This window comes from Mangifera indica, chromosome 3, assembly GCF_011075055.1.
Source record: "Mangifera indica cultivar Alphonso chromosome 3, CATAS_Mindica_2.1, whole genome shotgun sequence".
In the NCBI taxonomy this organism is placed as follows: domain Eukaryota; kingdom Viridiplantae; phylum Streptophyta; class Magnoliopsida; order Sapindales; family Anacardiaceae; genus Mangifera; species Mangifera indica.
In genome coordinates, this window is record NC_058139.1 from 20,468,073 (window position 1) to 20,474,358 (window position 6,286).

At 33.0% G+C, this 6,286-nt stretch overlaps 1 long non-coding RNA gene across 1 annotated transcript; it reads right to left on the reverse strand.

The window, feature by feature from the left end:
* Positions 1–231: 231 nt before the first annotated feature.
* Positions 232–615, reverse strand: LOC123210465. Its single transcript, XR_006501265.1, has 3 exons — positions 561–615; positions 402–472; positions 232–310 (listed from the first exon to the last, which is right to left on the reverse strand). It is a non-coding gene; the product is annotated as an uncharacterized LOC123210465 (long non-coding RNA).
* Positions 616–6,286: the final 5,671 nt, after the last annotated feature.

Below are 6,286 nucleotides of genomic sequence, written 5' to 3' on the forward strand. Positions count from 1 at the left end.
CCCCAGAATAATTTGGATCTGAAAATCCAGTAAGATGGATGAAGAATACGAACTTTTAACTAATGAAATAGAAGAAGGAAAAAGGAAGCTAATTAATCAGTACAATCTTAGGTTTCTGAATGAAAGAATCTATATGATCCAGCATGGAGTTCACTGTAGATATATTCACCTCTGTGGCATCACAATATGTAAATCTAATTAGTTTCAATACGAAAGGATCTTTGGTACTACCAGGCCTTTGTTTGAGCGGCTGCAGGGTGTAAGCTGGAGCCGTGATCCTGTTGGGTTTCTCATAAACAGGCTTTTCAATCTAGGAGACAATAAAAGAGATGAAGCTATTAGTAGGAAATAAGTAACTGGAATTTGTGACAAGTAAAATTAACTGATGAAAGTAGTTGAACCTGAGGCCACTGAAAGAATTGGCTTTGCTTGTCCTCAAGCTTGGAGGCTATCAGACATATCTTCATTCTCCCTACCAAAAGCGTGTATCTGATTGTTCAAAAAATGGGAGGAATTTCGAATTTTGTTTAACAAGAAAAGGGTGTGGCCTGGCCTCTTACCTCCATTGTCTCCTTTCAGAAGTGCATCATCCTTATGCCACTGCATGTTCATCTGCAACACAACATAAGATCAGAGAAACCCGGTTAGGAAAATTTCAGAGTGGCTTTTCGTCCATGGTCTAATAGTCTAGATCAATGTCAAAATATGTTGTCATGAGACTCAATGTTTACTATACAAAGTAGACACAATTTATCATAGCTTTTGGGTTTTACAACCCAAAAGACATTTTACTAGTTTGAAAAACTCAAAATAATCTTAGCGATGTGAGATACATATCTAAACCCAATATTTGTATTATGTTTTGTTAGTGTAGGATTTGCTTAGGGTATTGAACTATCATAGTAAATCACATGAATTACATTAAGTCTCCAAGAAAATCCCTACTACCATACAATGTTTCAAGAAATTCAAATAAAACGTCAAGCAAGATTATCTGTAAATAAAGAAATCTGAAAACCTCAAAAATGTCTTGAAACCCCATCATTTTCATTCATGTGAATTCTTTAAGAAAAAGGGAAAAAATAACAACTGAACAAAGATTTTCAGAAGGGAAGCCTGAAAATGTAGAGGGAGATAAGAAAGCTTCAGTTCTTCTAAATCCAAGGACAAATTATATTTCCCCTATAGTTTTCTCGGCAACGAAACATACCAAGCTAAGAACAAAAAATAAAAACTTAAGCCCATTGCACAAGAATGTAAAGAAACCAATACACATAAAAGCAATCCCAACTATTCCACAAGAAATGAGCATGTGAATCAATAAATTTTTGTAGTTATTTTCTTTCATAAAATTTCTCATCTAAGCAACCATAATTGATCCAAGAAAGTGACATTTACTTGGGTATGTTGGGCGAAGCAGTATGTGCAGATAAAGAGCAGTGTCAGGATTGGTGAAGAAGTTATCAAGTTACTCGTCCTCTCTGGTGCCATCTCTATGCAACGGCGGCACTAACTTCCTCGAAATTCTGAGAGGCTTGAGATTAGTGTGAGGGAGTCTGTTGTGATGGGGGGCTGGTCTTATATGGAGGTGATAGTTATCTTTGGCGCCAAGAGTTTGTTAAGGGTTCTCCGTAAAATGTAGTTTGAAAGAATGATGACGTTGCAGCGGTTTCTTAAGCAGCCTATTCTCCCAATATATATATATATATATATGTTGGTTCTAGGTTCGGATTTCTATTTGTAGAAACTGATTGGCTCCAATTCCTAAAAATTTTACAGGATACTTGGACTTGCTAACCCTTAGGCACGGATTGTGTTTTATAGCACTATATTTTTTTTTTGAGGGATTAGAGAGACTGATATGATCAAATAAGCCTAGGATATAGTGAGACTAATAATATTTTTTGTTTTCAAGTTAAAACAACTATGTTATTTCTAACAAGAGTATAATAATAAGCTCCCAAATATAGGTGACTCGTAAGGTCACATAATACATTTGTCAGTATGAAATATATTGTTGTATGAGATTTCTATGTCTAAGTATTTGGTTTGGACCTTCCCTCAAATGTGAGTAGAAGATATGTATTTTTTAAAATACATATATGAAACTATATTTTATAAAATTTTTCAATAAGCAATTAGGTGTGCAACTTTTTTTAAAAATTTATTTTGTCATTTTTTTACATATATATATTTCATATTTATTTTACATGTTTATTTTATAAAACTATAATTAAATTAATTTTATTAAGTAATATATATTTAGAAGTGAATAATTTTAATAGGTTTAAACCATAATCAAATCAAATCAAATCAAACCGTATTTTTTTAATTTAGTTTAGTTTGAAAATTTTTCAAACTATTTTTTTTCAGTTTGATTTAAAAAAGCTCTCAATACCAAACCTAACCATGCATACCCCTAACAAGAATTTATGTTTGCAGTAAAACGAAAATTACAAATCTAACATGAACGACATAGCTCCGTACATTATATCTCAACAACACTTGCAAGTAAAACTGGCAACACTACAATAGAAAACATAAAGAGTTTTTGTGCTACAAAACATCTGCTACATTAAAATGTCTCTATCTCAATAAAATCATCTTGTTAGCCGATCTTCTATAGCTACTCCTAACACTAACGGGCATATATACATCTCCATTAGAAACTTATATAAATTGGAAAAGAACATTTATGTGGAAGACTACAACCATAGTGAGTCATGTCAGGCCAAATCTGGTGTGTTCCATCATAGCCACGGGTCATGCCATACTAAGACCTATCGATTGGCGAGTCTTACGGGCCAAGCCGACCTATAAGCATGAACAGACCTGTGACGCCTGAGCTGTGTAAAAACAAGGGGACTTGGGCATGATGCGGGTTGGCCAACCCCTTTACATGTCTACAAAGAACCACAACAAAGGAATTCTTATGTAGTTGCTTGGTTTGATTCCATATTAGGTATTGTGGTATTATGGTTATCAGTATCATACAAATATACGATACATATCATACAATATGATACAATACAGATAAAAAATAATATGTATTTTAAGGTGTATTAAAAATTGATAAAATATATAATTTGCGTATTGTACAATGTGATACGTATCGGTCTAAATAAGTAAAATTAACAATATGGATTAATATATTTTTTTGAACTAAATTGGGCATGTAACTAAGAGTAGATACAAATCAAGTTGAGCTCGAACACCTCCAACTCAAGTTCCGCTCGAAAAGAAATTGGTCTAACTCAAACCGAAAAGAAATTAGTCCAACTCAAGTAACATTGGACTCGAATCGAGCTCGCTCAACTTGATTCAACTCGGTTCGAATCCATTTAATTCAAATTTGAATCGAGTTCATGATAAAAGGTTCAACTTATTTTGAAACTAAGCCAAATTTGAGCTAGAGAGAGTTCAACTCAGTTTGGCTTACAAGTTAGATAAACGGCTTGATTCGATTTGAACTTGGCTCATGATTTGATTCGAAGTATGTTAAGTAATAATTAAACAATGTCGTTTTATTAATGAATCACAAATTCAAAGCATGAATCTGAGCCACAGATTCGAGTAAGAGATTTAAACTACAAATTGAGCAAACTCAAATCCAATTTGAGCCGAATCATTATCATTCGAACTAAACTTGAATCACTTTTAATGTTGGCTTGACAAACTCGAGTCTAACCAAGTTGAGCTATTTTTTATTCAAGCTAAATTGTAACATTCTTCTCTAAAAGTACTACCCTTTAAAGGAAAATGTCATCAAATTGACTATTTCGAGTATGCATTTAACTCAAAACATATCATAAAACTCATTATTTATTGAACACAAACTTCATTTATTCAACTTTGCAAATTTACAAAAATACCATTGTTAAGACTGAAATCGAAAGAGAAAAAAAGATGTCATAATTCAAAATTTGCTAAGAAATGGAACGGTACAGTCAAACACATAAATATAAACTGAATAACAAAAAATCATTAAAGAATAAAGTTGGTAAAACTATGATGACAGAGATGTCCTTATTGCTCTACACCCTCTAACCACCGCTCATCTTATAACCATCACGGTCATCTGTACATGTATGTATAAAAGAAGAGGGATGAGTGATAAAACATGAGTAAGTATGAGACTCATTTGTTACTTAATATTTAAATCTCTAAAATGTCTTTAGTCTCGACCTATACTATATTTGTCATCCAGAGTTAGCATTAAACTCATTTATGGATGATAATAGGTCCTATATAACATTTATGTACTCATACTGTATGCTAAGGAATATCCAAGCTATATGTCATAACTCTCGAATCAAACTATGTCATGTTCAATCATTAAGGAGCCACTCTCTAGATTCCTATTTGGCATGACCATACTGATCTCAGTGGAAGTATCTAAATCTAGAAACTGTAACTGAAACTATATACTAGGTCGATCAGCTAGGATCAAATATAAGAATTTGGCACTTTGGTTATGTGAGCTATCTCTTTATTCCACTACACTAAATTGCATCTCAGCTAAGCTCTATTGTGAGCAAAGACCCTACTGCAGGTCTTGTGTCTTATTGTGGACATCCCTTACTACAAATAGTGTAAGGAATATGCATTCATAGTGCCTCATTGGAACGATCCTATTATGCCTAACATGCATGCATCTTGAGTTTTAACTTAACTTTGCTCGTTCTTGCTTCCACTTAAAATGTATCTCGTCATTCTATAACTTAATTCTTAGGCATATAGGGTATAATAGAGGACCAAGGAAAAAGGGTGGTAGGGTGGAAAACATTCAAAATGCAAAAGAAATTATGCAAAGGAAGGTTGGCTATGTGGCACCCAAAGGATGACATGGCACATGATGTGGTAGCTTATTTAAAGATGTGGATTGATGACATAGGTCTGTGTAATGACATGAAGCCATGAAAGAAGCCTTATGCATGTGAAATAAAGAATCTTAAGTCTTATTTAATTAATAAATTTTTATTAATATTAGTTTTCCTAAATAAGTTAATAGTCCTATTTTATTATTGGTGAGTATCCTATTTTGATTTAGGAAATAATAAGTTTTAGGAAGTTATTATTTAGGAAAGTTTAATTAAAATAGCTTTCCTTATGTTTATATTTTTCTAGTCTAGTTAGGAGAAATAAGTCTATATAAAGACATGAGTTTTGTAATTCAAAGCATTCAATTCAAGTTATTAATAAAAACTTCTTATTTGAGCTTTCTTAAGAATTCCTTTGCAAAGCTTGCAAGAATTCTTGGTATTCCTGTGTGCCTGTTGAATAATATCAACCCTAAGCGTCCTTATGAACGATATCACAACTCTGTTAGCGCTTGTCTTGCATCACGTGGTATCATAGCCTTGTTTTGAGATGGCTAGGCACGAGGAAAATTCAGATTGGCGTGTTAGTTTAGAGCAACAAATCACAACATTAGTTAGAGCTGTAAAGGGACTAACTACACAAGTCAATAAGATAGAAGCCAACCTACCTGTATCACAACCTATATAAACTACTTTTAATCTATAAAGGATAGTTTCAATTCTTCCTAGGTGAATGCAATCAAGAAGAGAAGAAGTTTCTACACAGTTCGAGTAAAGAGTTGACGAAGAATCGAAAGGTGATTATACCTCGGAGCTAAAATTAAGAAGAGAGGAGAGCTTATCAAAATCGTGAACCTTACAAACTCAGGGTAATCTTCATAGTTTAATGGTGTAATGGATATTGAGCAATTTCTTGATTGGTTGTATGAAGTGGAGCAATCTTTTGATATTATATAGATCAAGTCAACACAAAAGGTAAGTTTAGTAGCTTATAAATTAAAGGGATAATGAATATTATGTAATCTCCATAGTTTAATGGTGTAATGAATATTGAGTAATTTCTTGATTGGTTGTATGAAGTGGAGCAATTTTTTGATATTATGTAGATTAAGCTAGCACAAAAAGTAAGTTTAGTAGCTTATAAATTAAAGGGAGGAGTCGATGCATGGTGGTAAAGGCATCAAGAATAATTGAAGATGAAGGGTTAACCAATTTTGAGAGATTGGGAGCTGATAAAAGCTTTGTCAAAGTCTTGTTTTCTATCATTCGATTATGACCAAACATTGTTCCAATAACTTCAAAATTGTTACCAAGGAACCAAAACTATAGCTGCCTATATAGAAGAGTTTCTATGACTACAATCTCGATGTAACTTAAGTGAGACCAAAGACTAATAAGTTGCGAGGTATATGAATGTCCTAAACTATTATATTCAAGATCATTTGGTAAAACAAAGCATATGGTCT